At 33.7% G+C, this 27,658-nt stretch overlaps 1 pseudogene; it reads left to right on the top strand.

Moving 5' to 3' along the window:
- Positions 1-10,183: 10,183 nt before the first annotated feature.
- Positions 10,184-12,685, top strand: LOC143568626 (uncharacterized; annotated as a pseudogene).
- The last annotated feature ends 14,973 nt before the right edge of the window (positions 12,686-27,658 follow it).

Raw genomic sequence — 27,658 nt, 5'->3', positions numbered from 1 at the left:
AAAGTTACCTATATGATCTCAGTCATTTTTTTTATTCTTCAAATGATTGGTTGTTTGTATTTTAGGTTAGAACAAAAATATATATCTTTTTACTATTGAATTTAAAAGCAAAAAACAATATAAATTGATGATATTTTAATAAATTTAGTTTTATCATTAATGAATCGATTTGCGTTTAAGTTGCTCAGTACCTAGGAAGTAATTCAATTGATATGGGTCAAGTTGACTTTATATGTTATTTAAGTTGTTTATATAAAGTGTACTGAAGACTGGAGTTATCGGGGCGGACCTACACTATAAGTTTTGGAGTTGGTTGACCGATGCCTATGAAATTTTGATATCGATCATCGTCTGTCCCATATGAAATGTTTTCCAAGGTCCATCGTGTTACATTAGTAATTTTTCATAAACTGTGATGGAATTTGGAATTTCAACTAGTCATAGAGACCATCTTTATTTCTTAAAATAATTATTAATTTTTTTATGACTTAAAACAAAGAATTGGAATTGGAAAAAGTTAAAATGCTAAGCTTCAACCCATCGTTGCCAAATTTCAAGTCAAAAACATCATATTCTAAATTGTTTTTCCCGTCCAACTATGACTCGTTTGAACTTATTTACTAATGATATTTATATTCTAATAAGCTTTATTACATGAATGTGCAACATCATTTGTTAACTTTGATGATGGTGAGACTTTGTACGAATTGGTTGATTAATATTGATCAACCGAGACGCTCAAGAGGACAATGCAAGTATAGAGCACGCTAAATAGGAGAAGACATAACTAGTACACAGGGCCGGCTATAATATGTGGCAGGGGGATCGACCGCCATAGGCCCGAAAATTTTTAAAAATTATATATATATATATATATATATATATATGGTGTTATAAAAAAATTGTATTTGAACTTATAGTATTAGATTTCCAATTTTGTTTAGGCCCATATAAAATCAATCATGTCCAAATATCTAATTGCCCAAATTATTTGTAGGCCCATAGCTCAATTACAATTTTTTTTATTGTTATTTTCTTATACACTTCTACCGCTCAAAAAAAAAAATAGATCTCAGAAGGCAGAAAGCCAAAAAACCTACCGCACGGCCCTGCTTCCGCCGTCTGTCCGTCCGTCGTCTGTCGCCGGACCACCGAGACCTGCACGACCACTGCAACACCACCACCGCCAACCTCCAGCCTTCGATTCTCCAAAATTCTGAATTTCTAATCTGATCCAGGTTAGTTATTTTTTTGATTAGTTTTATAAAAGTTATTGACTTAGAATAATAGAATCTTAGAATAATAGAATTTAGAATAATAGAATTTTTTTGCAACAATATTTATATTTTGTGTATTGAAATTACTATTATCATCGTATGATTTACTTTTTTTTATGAGTTATCGAGTTTATTTTTTGCTTAAGTCTTTAGGCCCGAATTTAAGCTTGCCTCTGGCCCAAAATTTTTTAGCCTTTCTTGGAGCCGGCCCTGCTAGTTCATGATCCAAACATGATCCAAAATGACGTGAAACTAGCTATAGGGGATAGATATGGAAATCTTGGGCAACTAGCGATTTTTGCATGTTTTTACGGTGTAGTAAGGGAGATCTACTAAGTCATAAAAGCTTTAGTGACAATCACAAGTTTATTTAAGTTTGATAAGTAGAGAAACTCTATCATTTATAAATTGAGTTGAAGAAAATTTGTTGATTTGTTTGTAAGGTGTTCATCTGTTCGATTTTTAATTTGTTTTGAGCTATTTGCTAAAACCGAAAACCAAACAAAACATGATTCAAATAGTTAAAACCAAACTGCAAGCTAAATAAAAGTTTCGATTCTCGTTGTCGACCGAACAACCATTATGAACTGAGTTAAATAAAATTGAACTAAAAGTTTAATTGGATTGGTCTAATTGGCAAAACTTAATTAACCATTCTATAATTCAAAATTTTGGAACCGAAACCAAATATGTAATTTGGTTCAATTCTAAACAATTTTGCTTTAGTTCACTTTTCATTTTAATCGGGCTAAAACCGAATATTAAACACCTCAACCTGTCTAGGGTTAGTTAAAGAATCAAAACGAGTCAACTACGAAACTTAAGGTTCAAATATAATATAAATAAAATTCGTATAACCCAAAATGCAATTACATGAGAATTGAAGGGTAAAACAGCAATGCGACATATATCTTCGTATGATGATTGTTTGTGTGTGTGTGTTTTTTTAATAATAAAACAACGTTTTGTCGAAGGGAAGGACAAGACGTGATGGTCATGTGAGGAGATTTATGGAAATTTTATTTTATTAAAATAAATCTATATTAAATTGTATTTTGTGTAGAGTCTAATATACAAAGTATTCGAGTTTGAAAGTGAAATACTTGAATAATTAAATTGTATGCACGTTACAACAATCACGGACCTCTGGACAGAAAAAAGAGTAAATCAGTGTGGACATTTGAAGCTTAGTAGCTTCAATATAAAATAATAATAGTCATGATTTGAAATTCTTATATTTATTGCCACGTTAATTTATGTATCAAGGCTCATAAATATTTATTTTTTAACAAATAGATCTATCATATGTTTTATATAATATGTTAAATTTAATGTTTAGTTTATATATAAGTTAGACTATTTAAATAATATTCTTTTGAGATATTGATATTAGATCATAATAATTAAATGGTATTTGCCGATAATTACCTCAACTAAGTTTATCGTCATTGGTGGTCCCAAATTTACCCAAGTGCCTGATGTTCGGTTTATTTGTACATATTTAATTGTATTAATGTACTTGTTTTACGTGTTTAGTTTAGAAACTTTGGTACTTCATACGTGTTTGCTGTGTTTCAGGTCACAGGTACTTAACGCGTTTAATTTGGACCTGTACAAGCATGGAATGAAGACCCGGGATGTCCAGCACGCTTACCGAGGCAATCATGTGAAGTTGCTGAGAAAGGAGACCCATCGCGGAGACCCATCGCGTAGCGCGATGGGTGTTGAAGGTGGGGCATCGCGCTACGCGATGCCCTGTAAATGATTGCGTTGACTTTTGGTCCATCGCGTAGCGCGATGGACCAGGAGAGGAGGCCATCGCGCTACGCGATGGTCCCCAGAATCGTGAAAGTTAGGGTTTTGTTTATATCACATTTGGACGACCCTAGACGGCATTCTTGACCTTCCAGGCCATTTCCAGAGCAGAAGAGCAAGTCCCGATCATCCCCAATCATCTCTAAGTGTCCTACATGGCCTACCAGATCAGAACCGAGGCCCGAGAGATGCCGATGCGCGGCTAGTTTCTTCGAGTCATACCTGGGATGTAGAGTGTCACACCCCGACCAAAGGCGGCAGAACATGCCGAGGTGTAACGATTGTCCATAAGCACATGACACTAATTAAAGTGACAGTATTTAATAAACTCATTTCATTTCACAACATCAAAAATGTCACATAACAATTATCCATAAAATAACCATAAACAAGATATCATAAAATATGAAAAATTTGATATTGTTCATTTTTACTAATATCCTAAGGTCTTTGATGTCGTTTTCTTCACAATCATAAATTAACCAAGATGCAAACCTGCAACATTTCATAAAATAAAGTTTGTCAACACAAAGGTTGGTGAGCAATTCATAAGTTTAATCATATTAGTATATAATAAAGATAGCCACAAAACTTGCATACGAAACGATAAATAAAAGTGGTAATTTGGATAAACAGATATCGCTAAACACATTAGCGACACCTAGCTATAAGGGGATGCCAAATAGTCTAGGATTTTATAGTTATCGTTAATTGCATTACGTTAACGACACCTTGCTATAAGGGGATGCCAAATAGTCTAGGATTTTATAGTTCCACCAACCAAAAGCGATTAACACATAGGCATATAAGCATAGAACACCAAATCAAGCAATTATTTAGGTAAAGTATACAACTACGTTTGTGGTTTAAGATTCAAATATAAAGCATTTTGTTGAATAAGTATGAAATGTCACCCCCAAAATAAAAGATGGAAAATGGGGTATGAAGTACTCACCTTCAAGTAGTAAACTTGAAAGATGATAATTTGGAGATTTGTCGGAACGACGAGTTTAACGCACAATGCCTAAAAAGAAAAGAAGTCTTGAATTTAGAAAGGTTGTCTTGAAGGTCTTTAAACAAAATAAATGTTGAGAAATGTAAATAATTAAAGTTCAAGGTTTTAAAATGTAACTATTTAATAATTTATAATAATAACCCTTTAAAAATGTAAGTTTGCTCGAAACCGGGTTAAAGTATCTAACCTTAATATTTACTCAACCTATGTTAAGTAATAAGGTGGATAAAATGCAAGAATGAAAATCCCTTTGGAATAAAGGTACTAAAATGGGTTTTTTTTTATCGAGTGTTCGGGTTGTCGGTTCGGGTCTTGATAATTGGTCAAACCCAAAGTAAACTTTCCAAAATATTGAATGTTATGATATAACTCAATAAAATTTAATAAGACTTAACCAAGTATGTAGTTCCATTGTTTTAGAACTAACAACGCACGTTAAGCGAGTGTTCGGTTTTGTCGGTCCAAACTTTGTTATGAGATCAAGTTGGATCCAACATTTCCAAGTAATTAAGAAAATATTTAAAAATCAATTTGTAACTATTTTTAAAGAAATATACAAGTCTTGATGGCTAAAAAAACACACTTGTGTGTCTTAAGCGAGTAAGAATCGGTTTGGTTCGGTTTCCATCTCACAACAAGTTCATAGATGGTTTCCACATGTCCAAACACTAAAGAACTTGTATAATAATGTACAAATAAAAAATACTAAAAGTTAACAATAAAGTCTTTAAACAAAAGTTTGGTTTTCGGTTCGGATCGTGTTTCGGGTTAAGACCGAGGTAAGATTCTACAAACTCATAACCATAGAATTTGTAAAAATGATTTTAGAAACTTAGATCTAACAATAAGTATGTTTAAACAATTATTTAACAAAACTAGTAACAAAGTTCGGTTTACGGTTTAGAGCTATTTACGGTTAAACCGAAGCATAGATTCTTAAAAACCCATAACCATGGAACTTGTAAACATGACCAACAAACTAAAATAGGCAAGATTAATATGTATGAACAAGTTATATAGATGTATATATATCAAGGACACGAAGTCCTCCATGAAGCCTTGCCTTATGAGGTCCGAAACCTCACTGACCGGAATCGGAGAAGTAACTACCAAAGGTAAACAAGGGGTGTATATTATATATATGTTGCACAACCATAAACAGGTATTAATAAGGCTACATAAACTAATTAAGATGAAAGACTAAAAACCTTCAATAACACTTAAGAAGATAATCTTGAATCTTTGATGTTTGAGAGAGTTTTTTTTTTTTGGAGTTGTAGCAAGGGAAAATGAAGAGGAAAGGTGATGTATATATAGAGTAATGTTGGTGGTCAAATATGGGTGTGAGACACAAGAGTTTTCATGCAAAATGGATCAAGACAAAAACACAAAACAACAAAAAAAAAATAATAAATAAATAATAATAAAAATAAAAATAGGATGTTTTCAAGACCCAACAAGTGTGAAAAAATATTGTAACATAAATCCATCATTTTGATTATAACATAAGCTTCGGTTTACATAATAAACAAATACAAAAACGAATACAAACAAGACCCGAAATTGACGAATGTTACATAAAGTATTGTATCTTTCAGTTTTTCTCATGTATTTAGAATGAATTGATTGTAATGATCTTTGATTAATCTATGAGTATTGATGTCTAGTATTATTGTGCACTCAGTCGGTTTAGGTTTATTTCGATCAGAACGATTATTGTGCCAGTTGCTATGATAATTGCTTATAGGATTGTTTTGACTAGTTGAATGTGATGAAGCATACACTTTCCCTTAGTTGAGTCACACTGGCAGGGACTGTTTGATAACCAGTGCCGTGTGTTAGTAAGCGTTGATGCCTAAGGTTTATCTAGTTAGTCAATCGGTATTGATCAGTGATTGTTAATTTGTAAGTTGCATGAGTTTGCTGTTAGGTTAATTACTTGGATTCCCGGGTGTGATTTGTCTTTGGTAATTGATTGAATACATGATTACTTGGTTGCTTGTTATAACATATAAACCGTTTACTAGTGTGATCAACACTCTAATTGAATTACTTCATAAGTTTAGGAATTGATTTCACTTCACACTGACCACATACTCCTGGTGGATACGATACCTGACTTACCCTAGCTGCTTAGGTTAATTAGGTTTTTGCATGACTCAAACGACGGTCATCAGTGCCCCCCGTTAAAAAGGACTTAACTACGTTATTTTATATCCTGAATTTCAAACTATTGTTTAAGGTTTTTTAATCGGAAGAAGGATACGAGTCGATTGATGCAAAACTTATTTTGAAATGGTGCTCCAAAACGACGGAACAATGTTTCAACTCGGATGATTGAACTTCCAATTAACAAAAATAAAGCCGTTTGAATCATCGGTTCGAGCTTAGTTTTACATAAGTTGACTCGTATCATTTTTCCGAACAAAAGCACAAAAACATTAGTTTGAATTTCGGAAAACAATATAACGCCGTTAAGTCCTTTTTAACGAGGGACCACTGAAGGCAAACATTTTTACTTTTGTGACCACCAGTGACAATAAACTCAGTTACGATTATTATCGGTCAACAACATTTAGTTGGCATTATTAAAATTCAATATCCCTATTCTTTTTAATTTACAGTTTTCGTTTTATTTAACGGCTTATAAATCATAATTAGTACACTTAATTTAACCCCTAGTTATTCAGTATGAATAAAAATAAGCATACTTTTTGTACACAACTATTATTATGCATAACAAATTTGAAGTTATAAATTATACTTAGTACACTCAATTTAACCCCTAGTTATTTAGTATGAATAAAAATAAACATACTTTTTGTATACAACTATTATTATGAACAAATTTTAAGTAAAAAGTACATATTGTATTTGTATATAGTGTTTTGAGATATAGCTTTAGTTAGAAATAGAATGTTAAATTAATTACAAAACCATGATAAGATTAGGGGCATGCACGTCACCCACAGCTAGGGCGTGGATGTCGCGCCTTCACAGACGTTCACGCTCCTCTTCTCCCTCTTTATGCCTTCGCCATTGCGTGGAGATCTTCATGTAGTTCCACATATTCTACACTACCCAGTCCAAGTAGCAATCAAAAAAAAATAGCTTAAAGAGTTAAATATGATATATTTCAGTTAAACATTGCCAGCAATAAACATAGGTTTTCTAGGATTATCATGGCGCCTTTGGCGTAGTAATATCAAGTAGTTTGATAAGATTTATTTTTTAAAGGTAAGAGTAAAAGAAAAAAAAAGGCCGTGCTTAAATTTCTTGGTATATTGGTATTAAATAATCACAACTATCATCTTTTGGTCATTGCTAGTATAACTAATGAAATGGTTGGTGACAGTCCTACCTTTTAACATGTTTGCTTCCAATGATCAATGACTAATGGAAGCATAACTCCGTTAGTCTCTGATCGCTGGAAAAATGCTATTTGCCAGAAAATTCCTTCGCCGGAAAACTCAACATGCACACCACCACTTGAGCACTACCGCTAACGCCCATCATTGTCACGAACCGACAACCACCACATGAACACCACCACCGATGGTTTCCACTTGAAAAAAAGAGTTTTCTAGCCGAAAACGTTTTTTTGCGACAACCACCTAGAGTTATGATAACCTCAATAACTGGGGTTTTTACTAAAAAAACGGTTCCTAAAGGTCCGATCTAAGGTTTCAAAAAGGCCTGGGACGAAAACGTTGAATTTTCTGACGATAAAGAAGTTTTTCAGCCGAAAAGGTTTTTTCGATGACTAGAGACTAACGGAGTTACGTTTCCGTTAGTCGTTGGAAGCAAACATGTTAAAAGGTGAGACCGTCACCAGCCATTTCATTAATTAGGACCGACAACTAGAGCTGTCATAACATGTCGGACACGACACGATAAACACGATGACATGTTGTGCTAAACATGAATACGACACAATAACTAATCGTGTCATTTTTTCCAAACACGAACACAAACCTGTTTAGTAACAGGTTAACCTGTTAAGACCTGTTAAGGACCCTTTTAAAGACACAATAAATAATACATGTGTAACGAAACCAAAATATTCAAAACGAGCATAAAACTCTTAATTAATAGATAATCCATAACATATTTGAAACAAAAAAACCACAAATCCATAACATGCTTGAAACAAAATACGGCAAATCCATAGTATACTTTAAACAAAAAACCATATAAGCAATGCATAACATCCATAAAAAAACATAATGTAGGGTTTTGACGGGCATTAATGGCATGCCGTTTGTAAATATGACTTTATGTTTAAGACTTTAGGAGTGTATATATATTTATTTTTTAAAATAAAAATCTACACAGGTTACTAACAGGTTAACAGGTCTTTAACCTGTTAGGACACGAATTTAAACATGTCTTAAACAGGTCGACCTGTTTAAGACACGAAACCTGTTAAGCTCAAACCCAAACATGTTAAAACCCGTGCCGTGTCGTGTCGTGTCGTGTTAACAGGTCCATGTGATAAATTGACAACCCTACCGACAACGACCAAAAGTTTATAGTTAGAATGATTTAAAACCTTTAATACATAAAAACTTATAATTGACATAACTAGTTTTCAAAAAAAAAAAAAATATCTTACGTTTGGTTTCACTTCGTCCATATAAATTAGAGAGTAATTCTAGTAAATATGAGAAACTATTTTATATGCAATTCAACTCACAAGAAATAGTAAGGCCACCGACGAAGATGTTAGTTAGTTGGACACCGTACCCACGATGACGGCGACATTCACTTAGCATTTAAGATTCTTGACTTATTTTTGCCGACGAGGTTAAACAAAAAACAAAATCTTGCCGGAATATGATTGTTTAGCTGCTTTCTAATACTATCACCGGTTGCCACCGACACCACACTCATTTTCCCTATTAATTCAACTTTTATAATATGTCTACCACTATTTCATTGATATTGATTTACATGATATACGTCGCTCCAAGAACATAACTATCTTTAATGCATAAACAAATATGACAATTAAAACAAATATGGATTAAGAATTATTGTGCTTTTCAAATTAAATGATATTTTTATGTATGAAGCATGAACTAGATCTATTGTTTAGAACATGACACATTACATGGTTACTTAAATGTTACAACTTTTTTCTTTCGCTATTTTGATGATTGTTTGTGCAATGTGTACAAATGTATGAGGGCACACGATACCCATCTTTTGCTCTTCCGATTTAGACTTAGGTGGCAAGTGGTGTGTTACGAGAACACCGTTTGGTGGTTTTCTCGAGAAGAATGTGAGATAGACAGTGGGAAGCACACGTTAATTTGAGAAAAAAATTTGCGAAGAGCGGACTCGAGAAGCTTTGGGAGCAAGGAAGCACCATTCCCCTTTATTGGAACCAGAGGCGGAAGAGAGCATGAGAACGGAAACATAAGCCCGTTCCATCTGCTGTTTTAACAGTTTGTTAAAATATTTTTGGTTTTGAAATGAATATTCATGCAGCTCAAATAATTATCTACTCAATATAATATTTATCTCATCCATATTCATTCGTTCATCTGAAAATACAAATATCAATTGGATTGCGTGGTCACAAAACCCCGTTTTAATATTGTAAGATTCTTTTCTAGCTCTATTTAGTTTCTTTCTGGTCGGAGTTATTATTTATATCACGGGAAAAAAAAACATACGTTTTGCTAACCATATTCATTCTTTTTATCCATCCACCCAAAATATAGCTGAACAAAATATTGACAATACAACCTCCATTTCATTCTACACAAAATATCTCGAATATTTAATTATTAAAAACATGATTGTAGTCATTGTACATAATAATTTACATAAAAAAATAGGGAAAATTCCCAAAAATAGCCCTATTTTGAAAATAAATTATAGTTTTGTCCCCAAAACTTAATAATTCCAAAAATGGTCTTCTCTAACTCATCTTTCACCATGTGTTAGGAAATCTAACACGTCTTTGACGACTTGTTGGCATAACACGTCGTTATAGACACGTTAGATTTCCTAACACATGTTTAAAGACGCTAACATGTCGTCAAAAACGCGTTAAATTTCCTAACACATGGTTAAAGATGAGTTAGGCCTCCAAACACGTAGCCAAAGATATGTTAGCACCAAACGTATAGACAAAGATATGCTAGCTTTTTGTTTGTTTTTTTAATATTATATTTTTATAACTAGTTTTACTTATATTTGTTTTTCTTTTATAACTTTTAATATATAAAATTTTATATTATTTCGAATATACCGAAGAGAAATGTTTACTTTTATCTACGGACCAACATAAATTTTATTTAAAACCAAGCGGGCCAAATTTTATTGAACATTTCAATATTGATTTGGCACGGCTCGAGTTTGAGTAAATTTATGTCGGTCAGTAGGTAAAAGTAAACATGTCTTGTCGGTATATTCGAAATAATATAAAACTTTTATATATTAAAAGTTATAAAAGAAAAACAAATATAAGTAAAACTAATTATAAAAATATAATATTAAAAAAAAAACAAACAAAAAGTTAACATATCTTTGACTATACGTTTGGTGTTAACATATCTTTGACTACGTGTTTGGAGGTCTAACTCATATTTAACCATGTGGTAGGAAATCTAGCGTGTCTTTGACGACACGTTAGCGTCTTTAACCATGTGTTAGAAAAGCTAACACGTCTTTGACGACGTGTTATGCTAACATGTCGTTAAAGATTTTCTGACAAATGGTTAAAGATGAATTAGAGAGGACCATTTTTGAAATTATTAAGTTTGATGAACAAAACTAGAATCTATTTTCAAAATAAGGTTATTATGGGAATTTTCTCATAAAAATATAGGTCAAATTAAATTTCAAAATAGGTTTTATAATAACGGAGCTAAAGACGTAGTGGGATAGTAGTTACGGATCACGCCTACGCACGTGTTATACAACGCACAATCAAACGACTAAAGAGGTTCCAATCCAGATCACCGCTCTCTTACTGTTCAACGGATTATTTTCATATTACTACTACTACTATTATTATTAAGAAATTTTATTAATTTAATGTTCTAGACCACCTGTGATCTATGCATTAATATATTTAAATTTAAGGTTTTGGTATATCATTTTTCTCTACAAAGACAAAATTTTGAAGAAATTATAAGTGGTAGCATTATTATTTTTTTTTGTTTTACCCCGATTTTATTCAATGTTAATTATTGTATAAATTTTAACTTGACGATATTAATCATTTTGTATAACTTTTTTTTCCTTTTGTGTTTTATATACTCTTATAGGATATTCTTATTGAGAGACAAAGTCTATAAACATCCAAATGTCTTAGATTTGAGTTTCGAGAAGTAAAAGAAATTTGTCTCTAACAGAAATTAGGGTCATCATTCGAATTCTATATAAAATTAATTTTATATTAGCGTCTTGATGTAGAACTAGAATCAAATAATTAATTTTAATCAAATAATTAATTTTATATACGTAAGCCTAAAATGATGAAAAGTAATTCGCTTTGATGGGTTGACGATTAAGAAAGAGAACATTCCGGTTCAAAAAGAAACGGTCCAATTCCAGACATCGAGTCCTGTGTCGGTCCTCGAGAGCACCAGCAGCTCGAGCTCCAACTCGTCCTCTAGCGGGCCACCTAGTGGGAAGATGATCCAACTCGGCCCGATTCAACGTGGGCCACAACGGGCCCGAACTAAACGTCCTCGGCCCGCAACGTTCAACCCACGCGACATGGTGGAACTTCTCATGCCCGTTTTGGGTTCTTCGGAACCCGAAAGGAATTTCACGTCTTGTAACAGGCTGAATTCTGGTGGGCCCGATAAGATTAAGAAAAAGAAGATGAAAAAGCCCAAGGCCCAAGAGGAAAACGAGAACCAAAACGATTACCAAAACCAGAACCCGACAGGACAAGGAGTTAGAAAATGCCAGCATTGTGAAATCACAAAGACACCACAATGGCGGGCTGGCCCGTTGGGCCCGAAGACCCTTTGCAACACGTGTGGTGTTCGTTACAAGTCTGGCCGCTTATTCCCTGAGTACCGCCCGGCAGCCAGCCCGACTTTTGTTCCTACAATCCACTCCAACTCTCACAAGAAGGTGGTTGAAATGAGAACTAAGTTTGGGCTGAGTGACAAAATGGGCCCAAGCCCGAACCGGAGTTGATCCCAAACATTAACCCAAAGGCAGATTAAGATTTAAGTTTAGAGGGGAAAAGGGGTGTGTTTGGTAATGAGTTTTAGTATGATTTGTTTTGTTGATTGTATAGGTTGGAAGGAAGAGAAGGGAGGGATGTTATACAAGTGAAGTTATATTTAGGTGGTAAGATTAAAAGGATAGATGGAGGTTAGTGAGTCAGTTATTTTAGTTTTTGTTTGTTATGCTGCTTGGTTGATGGGGATTCTTTTTGCAGTCTTTAGTCTTGAGATGAGAAGTTTAAGCACTTTTGTGGTAATTTTCTTTTTGCAATTCTTTTTAAGTTTTGAACCAACTATTTCTTCTTGATTTTGTGTTTATGTTTATGTTTGTGTACCATGCATAACTTCCCACTGCCTTCTTCTCCCTTTGATAGTTCAGGTGTCTTCACAGTATTTGAAACCGTGAAATTGTTCTACCGGTCATCTGTATGGTTTTGCGGTTGGTTTTCTTTTTAAACGTTTGGTTAGTCAATGTTAAAATTTTAACTTATAACAAAATGGTTTGGTTTAAAGTTTGTATCAGAAATCAAACCTCTAAAAACGAGTCGAATTATAAGATATATGTATATGTTATTATTTATATTTATAGCAAGTTCTTTGCGATTCTCAAAACTCACCCTAGCTCGGCTCTATTATTATATGTTAATTGATTTACATACCTTATTATTTAGTTTTGAATGTGTTTAATTAGTTACATATATATACATTTTCAAGCATTTAACTATTATATCGTGGGCCTTGCGTAATGTATGGCTGCTTAAAATAAGCATCAGACTCATGATATGTTAATGTTATTTTTGACAACATGCTTGCTTTATAAATTTTGGGCAGTTGCTACTTGCCAATTTGTTGTTTTTTATTAATATTTTTTTATGTATTTCTAAAAGCTTAATTTTATTCTGAAAATTTGAGGAACTTTCTTTTTTAAGCATAATCTTTTTATATACTTCATATCTTATTTTAGACGACTTGTGTTAAGACCCAATTATTTAAAACCATGAAATCAAGCGGAACCAAACCAATCATTAGTAACAGTTTTGATTTATTTCTCTTATGTCTTTTTTTTTTTGAATGGTTAACAAAAAAGCTCTATTAAAAACGCTAGCAAGTCACTGCACACAAAAACATCCACCAAAGCAAACAAAAAATAAGTACACACCACCCAACAAAAAAGACAGAGCACACAAAACACGCAACCAACACAAAAAAAAAACCCACCCGCCTACAACCGTTACAATCTAAAACTAACTTCTCCCACGAGAGCCCACCTTTTTTTCTCAATTTTTTATCCAAAGAAAACCCAAAACCTTTATCTCCTCTACCAAACCAAAATTTTCAATTGGAGCCCCAGAGTGGACTAACGCGTTCCTCTTTTTCCACAAGCACCAAGTCGCGATTAAACATATAGCTTAAAGCACTTTTGCTTTCTCTTTAGGGAATGTTGAGAACCAACCTATCTTGGAAACGAAATACGAATAAAACAGGTAATTTACACCATTGGACGATCACACTACACATCATTTGAGCTATACCACATGAAAAGAACACGTGTTCAACCAGAATAAGCAAACTTTGGAACTCACCGGAATAAGCAAAAACGGGGGTGTACTTGGGAGAAAAAGGAGATCATTAAAAACAGTTCTGGTTTCTAATAATCAAAAATAAAAAATCAAAACTAACATTTCTGCTCAAATTTTAAATTAAGAACAGCAAAACTTGGACAATGAACATTTTAGCATAATCATCTTAAGGTGGTGTTTGTTTTTGCTTATAACATCTGCAGGAGGCTTATGTCTGCGGGCACGCAGACATAAGCTTCTGAAGACTGTTTGTTTTTTTTTAAATAAGATCTGCAAACTGCTTTTTTGGTCTTTAAAAAGAAGCTATTGTTTAACTTCTTCAAACATCTTCACACTTCTTAACATCCTACCAACACCCAATGTTCAACACCACCACCACCCATCATGCGCCGCCACCACCACCACCACCACCCACCGTCCTCCACCACCACCCCCCCCCACCACCACCCACCGTCCTCCACCACCACCACCCACCACCACCGTCCGCCACCACCAACACCGTCCATCACCGCCACCACCCACCGTCCACTACCACCACCCACCACCACCACCACCCACCCACCCGTCGGCCACAACCATCGTCCACTACCACCACCCACCGTTCGCCACCACCACCCACCACCACCACCATCCATCACCACCACCACCCACCCGTCGGCCACAACCCTCGTCCACTACCACCACCCACCACCCGCCACCACCTACCATCCGCCACCAACATCGTCCACCACCCACCACCATCACCGTCCATCACCACCACCACCCACCGTCCGTCACCACCACCGTCCACCGCCCACCACCAACTATTTTACTAGTCTACAGACGTTAAATTACTTCTATCTACTGTGATATGTATGATAGGTAACTAATTTTCAGCTTATGCAGACGATACCCATTTTATAAAACACACAGTATTATATTTTCAGATTGCAGACCTTCAGATCACATCTTCAGTTGCAGACATGAAATAAGATGAAATCAGATTGCAGACAGTTTTTGTCTTCAAAAACAAAAAGCGCTAGTGTGCTAACTTCTAACACAATCACGAAATCGAGAGACGTTGGTTAATCAGTTTATGTAACACGGTATTTTTACAACTCTTTTTATAATATTTTTACACAAATTGGTCCTAGAATATTTTTAAAACTTCTCACATGATGAGCCCAATAACTATTTATATAACTCGTTAAGAATGGTACAAGCAATATGCATATTCTAAAGTGAGGTTACACACCAGGACGTAAAACCATAACGGCGGAGCATTAGTCTAAAGCGATTTAAGTGTTTAAATATTACAATCGGTTGTAGTCAACTTGGTTCGATTTTCCCTACCCCAAGTCATTTACATTCATCTTTTGAGGCTTACTAGCTAAAGGTATACATTTGATAAATGCATTACCAATGCTAGGTGGAAACACAACAAAGCAAACACTAAAGTTGTGTTGAAAATCAAAATCTCCAACAAAAGCAATCAGCCATCGACATAGGGATACACTTGACTAGCTCTAAGTAGCGAAAGGGATGTAGCATTGTCGTACTACCAAAGGTCTCATGCCCAGAGCATGCTACGCTGGGTGACGTACTATATATTAAGCCCACTAACAACATTAATCTAGATAACTCTCTTGAATTGGCAATTTATGCCAACTTTTTCAATGCAACCAACCATTCTCAAATAGATCAACACACTACTACATAACCTAATTACAATAATAATCACAATAGCTTGTTTATCTTTAAACTCTTCTATATACACTACAAAAAAAATTGCTATTTGGGACTAAAAATTAGTCTTTGATGCTCCCAAATCAGTAACTAATGGTTATCGGGGACTGATTTGCCAGTCCCCAACCAGTGACGGATGCCTAGTACTTGATACTAGCTTTAGCGACTAAAAGTCAGTCCCCGTTGTGTGACACAAACAAGGACCAACAGTTAGTCTCCGAAACATAAACTTTCGGTCTTTAATATATTCCCCAATACCATGTCATTTCGGTCCCTAAAACATTTCTTCAGAGACTATAAATTAGTCTCGGATTTCAGTCCCTATTGTATGACTTTAAGGACTGAAAATCAGTCCTCTAAAACAAAACAATATAGTCCCTAATACGTATTGTGGTTCATGATTCCATATCAAATCAGTCTCTAATTAATTGCTTTAAGGATTGAGAATTAGTTCCTGTTACTACTCGATTTCAGTCCTTAATACGCCTCTTTTAGGGACTGAAAATTAATCCCGTATAGTATGTTATTTTAGTCCCTAGTATGTACTTTTAGAGTCTGATAATCAGTCTCCTAAACTAGTCTCTAATGTGTATTTTAGTAACTGTTTTTTAGTCTCTAATACTATGTGTACATTTTAATATTTTTCTTAAAAGGACTGAAAAATAGCCCCCGATACTATTTAATTTAGTCCCCAACATATATTTATAATATCTAACAAATCCCTTCAAGTACTGAAAAACATTATCAATACAATAATTAAAAAGAGTAATATAATTCATAAATTTGATTCTTTGTTTCCCAAAAACTACAATTATCTAAGCATTAATGTCATAACAAAAATCAAACAAAAATGTCATTCAACAAATTCTAAAATTTAAAAGAGAATTAGATTTAAAAACTAAAAAAAGTACTAAACGTCTTAACTAGCGCCTTAGATGGTGTTGTCGCTATGAGTATACGACGGTTGATTAATAGAACTTTACAAGACATTTGCTAAATTCTATATACAGAGAATGAAAATGTTCAAGCATGTATTCAATAAAGATAGAAATATTAAAAAAATAAAATATAAAACAATCATATGGTCCGGTCCGGTTTCATACGGCAGTTTTTGGTATAAACCGTAAACCGAACCGTTCACTACGGTTTGAAATTTTTTAAACCAACCAACCAAGATTAAAAAAAAAAACCAACCGTGAAACCAAACCTTTGAACGGTTTGGACGGTTTCACGGTTTGAAACCGAACCGTGAACACCCCTACAAGTTTATAACTTGTATATATAATGTTGCTAAAAAATAAATAAATAGAAATTAAAAAGTTAACTGAGCTCGGCTCAAGCTTTAAACCAGCAAAGCTCGAGCTTGATTTTTTCAGCTTGAAAAAGTAAACGAGCCACTCTCGATCCAGCTCGTTTAAGTTCGAGCTCAGGATCGAGGTTGCCCTTGCTCGGGTCGATTACAAAGATTTATTTTTAAAACACTATAAAAAGTGCACAAAAATAAAATATATAGGCTCAAGCTTTAAAACACAGAGCTCGAGCTTGATTTTTCAACTTAAAAAAGTAAGCGAGCCACTCTCGATCCAGGTTTAAGTTCGAGCTCATGCTCGAGGTCGCTCTGGCTCGGTTCGATTACAATGATTTATTTTTAAAACACTATAAAAAGAGCACAAAAATAAAATATATAATGTTATAAGTTCTCTAGTTTATAATTTGTATATATAATGTTGTTAAAAAAATAAATAGATAAAAATTATAAAGTTAACTGAGCTCGAGCTTGATTTTTCAGCTTGAAAAAGTAAACGGGCCACTCTCAATCCAGCTTGTTTAATTTCGAGCTCAAGCTCGAGGTTGTCCTAACTCGGTTCAATTACAACCCTATCTAAGATGGACAAAAGGCTTCAAAATTAAAGATGCACGAGTGTACAGTATTAGTATAAACCTTTCGTTTTTCATAACATTTATTTTAACAATCAAGAATATCAAGATGTGTGGATTAAGATGGCATGCTTATAACATGATAGCGGGTCAAATGGAGCATCATGAGACATGTTGGATTTCATTTGAGTTTAGCTTTTGATTTTATTTTACATGTAATTGAATATCAGTTTTGGCTTGGCATTTCCTATTATGTAAAACATAGGAAAAACATCTTATGTAGGATCAAATGTCGCCACGCGCAGTGAATTGCACGAGTTATGGGCGTACCTATTATGCGTCAGACGTTGTAAATTTAATAAGTTAATTTCAAATAACATTTCATGCATATAATTAGTTCTGGATCAGACAAACCATGCAAATACGTGCTCTTTATCGTTACCTGAGCAGCCTCTGGTTAGCAGTGAGATAAGGGTTGGTCCCAGACTCCTAGTCACCATACTTCAAATCAATGTTGACAGAAATTGAAGATACTTTAATGTCCTATTGATTCTTAATAATTACAATAGATGAGACATCATTGGCTAATGTTTAGACCAATACATTATTAAAATGACCCGTTTTGATCTGAACCAAACCGATACCTTCTTAAAATGGCTCTTTTGACCTGAACCGAACCGACACCTTTTTAAAATGACCTTTTTTGGCACGAACCAAACTGATACATTTTTAAAACGGCACGTTTTAACCCTACCCAAACTAATACCTTTTTAAATAGCCCGTTTTGACCTTAACCAAACCGATACCTTTTTCAAGTAGCCTTATTTTGACCTTGATCAAACTAAGCAAAACCGAATAACTGATAGATGAACGATGAAATTGGTAATGATGTATATGTATAAAAAAAGGGTTTTGACCCAAACTCCTTTTGCTTAAAACACATATTGGTCCAAGCTCGTCCTAACCCGTGACCAAGACTATGCTTTAATTATAACAAGGATGTTATTCGGATCGTGTAAACGGGCTTTGTTTATTGGGCTGGATTCCTCAATTTTTTTGTTGTTGAAATCTCAAGCGGATAACGACACAAATATGTTTTCGTTAATTGGTATTCAGGTGTTTAGATGTAAGCGTGTCGGTTTTAATCGGTAATCAGATTATGTGTTTGGGACTTTGGGCTTACAACCGGGTTGCATAATTGGACAAAACTGAAATTGTGTTTCTGTAATACAATTACAGCTAAAAACAACCTTCTAACGCTACCCTTTCAACAAGTGGGAACATCACCAGCCATCTTTTGTAGCTTTTCAGCATTCATCTATCAATAATACATAAAAATATATCAATATAATCTGATACATATATGTGAAATTTTAAGAGGATTGTTTACTTTCTGTTGATAAAATTGGTAATGAAAAAACAAAAGTGAAAAAAAACATGGATCATGTAACTCCATTTTTTCATATGATGCCAAGCTCGAGCCAAGCATTGACTCGTTTAAGGTACTACACGAGATCGAGCCGAGCTTACGCTTGTTAGAGATTTTTTTTAAAAGTATTATAAAAATAATTAAAAACTTATATAAATTAATTAGTAATTATTAAATGAGCCAAGTTCGAGCTTGAAAAAACAACTAGACACTGAAGATTAGTCTCGAAGAAATTTGCCCTATTTTTTCATTCTAGAGGAATATATTTGAGACCGAGATTTAGTCTCAAATAATGTGTCTAAATATTAGCGACTGATTATTAGTCACTAAAACACGTCGCGTAAAAATTAGCCCCAATTCTACAAGTAACTGAAAATTTAGTCCCAAATACTAAGTATTTGAGACTGAAACATCAATCCTTAATACTTTAGTCCCAGTCTCTAATGTGCTCCTTCAATGTTAGAGACTCATGATCAGTCGCTATACATTTGACTAATTTTTCATTACATATTTGGGACTGAAATTTGGTCGCTAATAAGTTTCCATCAAAACCTTATATTTCCTAAATCACATTTGGGACTGAAATTTGGTCTCAAATAAGGTGTCAAAGTATTAGCGACTGATTATTAGTCACTATAATTAGTCACATATAAATCAGTCCTAGATACTATGTATTAGAGACTGATATATTAATCCTCGATAAGTTAGTCTCTGATGGTCACTTTTTTTGTAGTTTATACATGTGAGGTGTAGTATACACTCATTGTTCATTAACCCCTTGAGATTCAAAGATCTCAAGGTGATGATCTGTATTAAATCTTTAAACTCTTTTTTTCTTAACGTAAACAAAAAAAAATTATAGTTGTTTAAAATATAATGGAGCGGAATTAGACAATCAAAAAAGTTTTATTAAAAAGAGCGATTGGTTCAAGGGGTTTGGAGATCTTGGGTTCAAGTCCCTTAGATAACACAATTTGCTGTTAAAAAATAAATAAAACAATGATTGATTGGTTTTAGTTTTGTAAGTGTTTTAATCATTCTTTCAAAATATATGGCATTCTTCTAAACTTTATGACATCATTGTCGTTAGATTGAAAACAACATGGACATCTTATCTTGGGCTTTTACTATAGAATCTAAATTAGGATGGGCCTGTTTTATTAGCTAAACTCAAAATCTTTCTTCAAAACACATTATGTATTTTGAGCAAGACCGAGGCGGTTTAGGAGTGGGAAGTCTACATGTGTTGAATAAGACATTATTGGCTAAGTGGTGGGTAACGTATAAGACGCGAGGAGATGTGTTTTGGGTAAAAAGTATCACGACATTACACTGGGAGGCACATAAGTGGGAAAGCATACCAATGATAAAATAAAGGAGTGGCATTTGGAGAAATATAAGAAATTTGGACCAAAAAAAAAAAAAAAAAAAAACACAACAAGAAACAAAAATTATGGGAAGGTTGAAAGCTAAACTTGGAAAGGGAATCAAAATTAATTTTGGCTAGACGCTTGGTTCGGTGATAAATCATTGAAGGAGAAATTTTCGTGTTTTTTTCAACTAGAGAATGGAGAGAGATGTCAAGCTTATAGACTGTTATTGTCGAATGAATGAAAAGATTAATTGGTAATGGAAGTGGAAATGACAACCAAAAAGAAGGGTTGAAAAAACTGAATGACAATTATGTTCGCTTCTACTCTTGGAGGCGGAACTTACAAACAAGGTCGACGACTGGTTATGGCAAGGATGTAACAACATGGAAACCTCTTTCACAGTGAGACACTGTAGATGGGATCTAGATAATTTTGATAAACCAAAAACATGCTTGAATGTTTGGTAAAACGGTTACCGATCAAGTTAAACTGATTCATCTGGCGTTTATTACAAAATCGGATTGCAACAAAGGATGCGCCATTGGTAAGGGGTATGGATTTTGATAATATAAATTATGTCTTTTGTGGCAAATAGGTGGAAACAACGGATCATTTAATGGTAAAATGTGAGTGTGTGACATTGATTGGGTTGTGGTATTAATATTACAATGGTTGAAATTAACAGGTCCATTGAACTACACATCAATTAGCGGGCTGCTAGTGGTGTGCGTTGGATGATATGTCTAAAAGACTGAATGACCCTCACAACTAAGCTTTAAATTTAAAACGAAAATCCTAACAAGACCACACACAACCGGTAAGTGTACCGGTCGCAAGTAGTATAGACCTAGGAAGTCCGAGTATCGAACACGAGGACACGTATAAACACTAATGATCACTAACCCTAGACAAGACCTACCCAAGAATAATATTTAATTGATTTTGATTTTAATTTTTCTTTTTAAAGTAATTTAACTGGGCTAACTGGACTAACTGACAAAAGTTACCAAAAATAGAAAACTTAACGGAAAACTAACTGTGTTGACTTTGGATGGAGAAAAACGTCTACCTAGGCATGAATCAAACTGTAGGTCTAACAAGTAAATGGATTGAATGAAATCAAGACACCGGTTCCTAAAAATGACACGACTAAGGATAGCTCGGGCTCAATGGATCACCTCTCGGTCTCACTCAACAAATCTAAACCGCTCTTAATCGGCTAAAACAACCAAACTGGAAAACAATTGTTAACGTGTTCTAATGTTGACTCATGTGACATTCGTCAATTTCGGATCTTGTTTGTATTCGTTTTTGTATTTGTTTATTATGTAAACCGACCCGATTTGTAAACCGAAGCTTATGTTATAATCAAAATGATGGATTTATGTTACAATATTGTTTCACACTTGTTGGGTCTTGAAAACATCTTACCTTTATTTTTATTTTTATTTATTTATTTTTTATTATTTTTTATTTTTTGTTGTTTTGTGTTTTTGTCTTGATCCATTTTGCATGAAAACTCTTGTGTCTCACACCCATATTTGACCACCAACATTACCCTATATATACACCATCTTTCCTCTTCATTTTCCCTTGCTACAACTCCAAAAAAAAAAAAACTCTCTCAAACATCAAAGATTCAAGGTTATCTTTTTAAGTGTTCTTGAAGGTTTTAGTCTTTCATCTTAATTAGTTTATGTAGCCTTATTAATACTTATTTATGGTTGTGCAACATATATATAATATACACCCCTGTTTACCTTTGGTAGTTACTTCTCCAATTCCGGTCGGTGAGGTTTCGGACCTCATAAGGCAATGCATCATGGAGGACTTCGTGTCCTTGATATATATACATCTATATAACTTGTTCATACATATTAATCTTGCTTATTTTAGTTTGTTGGTCATTTTTACAAATTCTATGGTTATGGGTTTGTAGAATCTTACCTCGGTCTTTACCCGAAACACGATCCGAACCGAAAACCGAACTTTTGTTTAAAGACTTTATTGTTAACTTTTGGTTGTAAAAATTAAAGTATTTTTTTTATTTATACATTATTATACAAGTTCTTTAGTGTTTGGACATGTGGAAACCAAACCGATTCTTACTCGCTTAAGACACACAAGTGTGTTTTTTTTAGCCATCAAGACTTGTATATTTCTTTAAAAATAGTTACAAATTGATTTTTAAATATTTTCTTAAGTACTTGGAAATGTTGGATCCAACTTGATCTCATAACAAAGTTTGGACCGACAAAACCGAACACTCGCTTAACGTGCGTTGTTAGTTCTAAAACAATGGAACTACATACTTGGTTAAGTCTTATTAAATTTTATTGAGTTATCTCATAACATTCAATATTTTGGAAAGTTGACTTTGGGTTTGACCCATTATCAAGACCCGAACCGACAACCCGAACACTCGATAAAAAAAACCCGTTTTAGTACCTTTATTCCAAAGGGATTTTCATTCTTGCATTTTATCCACCTTATTACTTAACATAGGTTGAGTAAATATTAAGGTTAGATACTTTAAACCCGGTTTCGAGAACTTACATTTTTAAAGGGTTATTATTATAAATTCTTAAATAGTTACATTTTAAAACCTTGAACTTTAATTATTTACATTTCTCAACATTTATTTTGTTTAAAGACCTTCAAGACAACTTTTCTAAATTCAAGACTTCTTTTCTTTTTAGGCATTGTGTGTTAAACTCGTCGTTCCGACAAATCTCCAAATTATCATCTTTCAAGTTTACTACTTGAAGGTGAATACTTCATACCCCATATTCCATCTTTTATTTTGGGGGTGACATTTCATACTTATTCAACAAAATGCTTTATATTTGAATCTTAAACCACAAACGTAGTTGTATACTTTACCTAAATAATTGCTCGATTTGGTGTTCTATGCTTATATGCCTATGTGTTTATCGCTTTTGGTTGGTGGAACTATAAAATCCTAGACTATTTGGCATCCCCTTATAGCAAGGTGTCGTTAACGTAATGCAATTAACGATAATTATAAAATCCTAGACTATTTGGCATCCCCTTATAGCTAGGTGTCGCTAATGTGTTTAGCGATATCTATTTATCCAAATTACCACATTTATTTATCGTTTCGTATGCAAGTTTTGTGGCTATCTTTATTATATACTAATATGATTAAACTTATGAATTGCTCACCAACCTTTGTGTTGACAAACTTTATTTTATGAAATGTTGCAGGTTTGCATCTTGGCTGATTTATGATTGTGAAGAAAACGACATCAAAGACCTTAGGATATTAGTAAAAATGAACAATATCAAATTTGCCATATTTTGTGATATCTTGTTTATGGTTATTTTATGGATAATTGGAATGTGACATTTTCGATGTTGTGAAATGAAATGAGTTATTAAATACTGTCACTTTAATTAGTGTCATGTGCTTATGGACAATCGTTACACCTCGGCATGTTCCGCCGCCTTTGGTCGGGGTGTGACAACTCACCTCTCGGTCTCACCAACACTCGACCCTAATGGTAATGAATACGACACAACCAAGGATAGAGGAACAATTTAATTTAAACCAAAATAGATCAACTAGTCGCTCAAAACACCTAAACCGGACAAGAAACAAACTCGCTCTTGTGCAATTCTAATTCTAGCATGCAAAGGTAATGAGACGACCTTAACTTCTTATCACATCTCGGTCTCTAAGAAGGTGTTTAACCGCTGTACTTTAACCAATAATTCACACAACAAAACCCTACCGTTGTACCTACCCCAAACAAACCCTAAACACAAAGTTTAGAATCAAACAAGCATCGATCAATCAATACAAAACTAATCAACCAACGCAAGGATTTTAAGCAATGAATTACTAAAATTTCCAGCCATCAAACACAACCTATTTTATGTCTAAATCAAACTTTACAATAACAATTCAAGTCTATCAATCAAACAATCCTTAAAACTCATCAATCACTAACAATAATCATCATTCTTAGGTAGAACCGACAAGTTTAGCCTAAAAACATTTTTGGACAACAGCTATTACTCAATAAAAACATCAAATAACTCATCCTAATCATCTTAACAATCATTCGACAATCAACAATGATCATAAACAATTCAATATTTAAAGCAATTGCAAAACTAGTTAACAATTGAACAAGAATAAGAAAGTTGATGAACAATGGTTTAAAAGAAAGGATATAGGATGATTTGTGGCTGCTCTTGGCTGGGAAAACTGATGAGAAACCTTCCCGACACTTGTTCTTGTCTCCTTCTTCTTCCTTACTCTCCACATGTCACAAAACCCTAGCCGAAAAAACTCTTTTTTCCTCCTTTTGGTTCTGCCGATCGCAAGTAGGTATGGGGGCTTAGGGTTTTATTTTTTTTTTGTATTATAATATAAAAGTAGGCTTGGGCTTGTCCATGATGTAAACGGGCCGGGCTTTATGCTTTGTCTTGAAATCGTATGCATCCAAGGTCCTTAAGCTCTTCATGAAGTCCGGTTTTTTTCTTTCTTCAACCCGTAACCTACAAGATACATATAACTATGTAAAACCAATATAAAATAAGTAAAAATACATTAACTATAATATAAAAACTTAGATAAAAATTGCGGAAAATAAGTGTGTTTTACAACACATCAGCTAGAAATTTTAAATGCGAATGGGCTTGCAAAGAGTAAGGGTGAGATTATCCAAGCAGTGGTGTCGGTCACTTTGTAGATGTTCTGGAAAGCGACAATCATATATTATTTTAATAATAAACCTCCATCAACAAGCAAAATAGTGGATGACACAAAGACAGTCTCTTTTCTATAGATTGCTAATCAAGAAAAATGTTTGAAGATAGAATGAGAGAATTGGTGAAGTTTTAAAATTAAGAAATTAGCAATATATGATATCGAGAACCTTTATTTATAATTTCCATGTGATGTCTGTATTTTCTACAACTTTTGTACTTTGGACCCCTAGGTATCTAACTTGGCTTTCCTTTGTTTTTATTTAGACCGGGTGTAGTGGTGGCATCCCATAGCGCCACCACCTTCTCCTTCATTGGCTAGAAAAAATGTGGCCCTGCCTTCTTCTATAACAAGGTATTATGTATAAAGCGTGCAAACCATTTTTGGCCCCAAAGCACCCCCATAGCGTCCCGGGGCAGTGTTTCTGGACGTTTTGAGGCTTTTTAGTTGCCAAAGTACCCCATTACAAGGAGTCTTATATAGTTTGGCTTAAAAAAACATGTTTTTTTAAAAAAATTATTATTTTGATTTCTTCTCTCGTAATTATTTCATTCTATAAAAAACACTGATCAGTCAAAATTTAAAATCTAGCTCATGTATTTGGTGGATATAAATTAAAAATGGGATATAATACGCCCATGAATGATGAATCACATCTTAAATAAATATTTTTCTCTTTTAAAACCTAGTTAATATTTTACGATTATTGTATTAGAGTCATAGAAGCTCAACCTCACCAAATCTTTAATTTTACAAATATTATTTGATATTTAATTATTGTATTTGATGCTTACTTTCTCATTTCTATTCTTATATTTGTAAATTTAAACCTAGTTTTGTTGATTGACTTGAAAACCGAAGGCTAACTTGTTCGATTGTCCTAAATATGACAGTCACTCCATACTCAAGTTGTTTGGGGAGGAAAAGTACAGGAAGGGAGCGAGATGCCGAGACCAACCCGAGCCACTAGTAGAGTAACTATTGTGATTGCCCTGTTGGCTAATGGCTCATATATTTAAATTCATTAAGACCTTCCCACAATCGATACCTTGTTGAACTTTATATTATCTAGATCAAACATGGAGTCAACATAACTGCTTTGAGCATTCGACAAATAAAGTCCCAACTTAACAAACAAGTTCCGTTAAAATTTTGTCGCTAATATGGTGAAGAAACATTTCTTTTGGGTTGTCATAAAGTTAGCAACCGAACATCCTTATTGTAAATTCCATCTCAAGATTAGAGGTGAGCGTGTTCTATCGCAAGACCCGTTGTAGATTGTCCAACGCTGATAGTTGGAGAGTTTATTGTTTTACATAGATTCATGTAAGTCTAGTTTTTAAACTTATGATTAGTTGATTTTATTGTATGTTATATATTGCAGTATCACGAGTATATAAAGTTACCTAGAAATATAACTAAAATATGAAATATGAGTTTTCAATTTAATTATAATATAATATGTGCTTTTAAACTATCCAAGTGAAAAAAATTAAATCCCATTGCGCGTATAAACCCCCTTCATCTCCAAGCATGGCCTCCTGATCAATAAGAGAATGGTCCACCCTTTCTTAACCATCAAACCAGATCAATGAGCCAGGTTCATGCCATTGGTTGCACACACCATACCTCTCATAAAAAAAAAATCTATATGTTATATGATGAAACAACTTAATGAAAACATAAAATTAGTAAATGTGATTCCCATACTTCTGCTTTACTGTTAGCAGCAAATAACTCAAGTAGTCACGAGGTCAATGCGTCGCGTACCCACACACCAAATTTTTTTCATTAACTGTAACTTAAGTACGTAATACGATATACAACATCATATCGCACATAGAGGAAAATATTTTGGAAATATACAAGTGATAGTCGATAAGCTAGCCAATGACTATGTACGTGAAATTGTCTCACACAGCCATAGATATGTAACATAGTTAAAAAAATGTAAATTTCACGTTAAAAAAATCATAATTATAAAACAGAAAACGAACTCTAATGCTTTATGAAAGCATACTTAATTAACTAAATTTGTGTATGAATGTTTGAACATGTTGTCTTTGAGGATAATTCTACAAACGTAATACTTAAAACATGAAGTTAAAAAACTTTGTGTTGTGCTCACAAAATGTGGATTTTAGTGAAATTTCATAAAACAAATATTTTTATTTTTGTATTCATTTACCCATTTTTTTACGAAAATAAGTTATGATTTACCGTCAAAACACCATTAAAAATATTATATAATATTTATATATGTATAATATCAATAGCCGCATAATTTGGACTTTCTTTTAATTCCATGCATTTTGTCACTTGCTTTTGGTTTCTTTTCCAAATTAAAAATAAAAAAACATAAGTTTATATGTTGTATTAAATGTCTATTAAGAGACGGTTAGAGACGACATGAAAGGTACAATGTAGTGATTACGAGAAACAAGGTTAATGAAAAAATGAGCGTATGGGTCGGGTCTAACATGAACCGTACCTACCTAAAACTATGTTCAAAACCCATATCCAAACTAATTTATCGCAAATCTCGTGATATGGTTTCTTTCTTATCTTGCTTGGGAGGCGCGTGAGGCCCACGTCAACCTTGATAAAACAACAATATTTCACTTGAA

Source organism: Bidens hawaiensis, unplaced genomic scaffold (genome assembly GCF_021521415.1).
Source record: "Bidens hawaiensis isolate Kalapana, Puna unplaced genomic scaffold, B.hawaiensis_p1.1 tig00024027_1, whole genome shotgun sequence".
Taxonomy (NCBI): Eukaryota; Viridiplantae; Streptophyta; class Magnoliopsida; order Asterales; family Asteraceae; genus Bidens; species Bidens hawaiensis.
The sequence above is the reverse complement of the archived record's forward strand: the minus strand, read 5'-3'. Positions and strand labels throughout refer to the sequence as shown.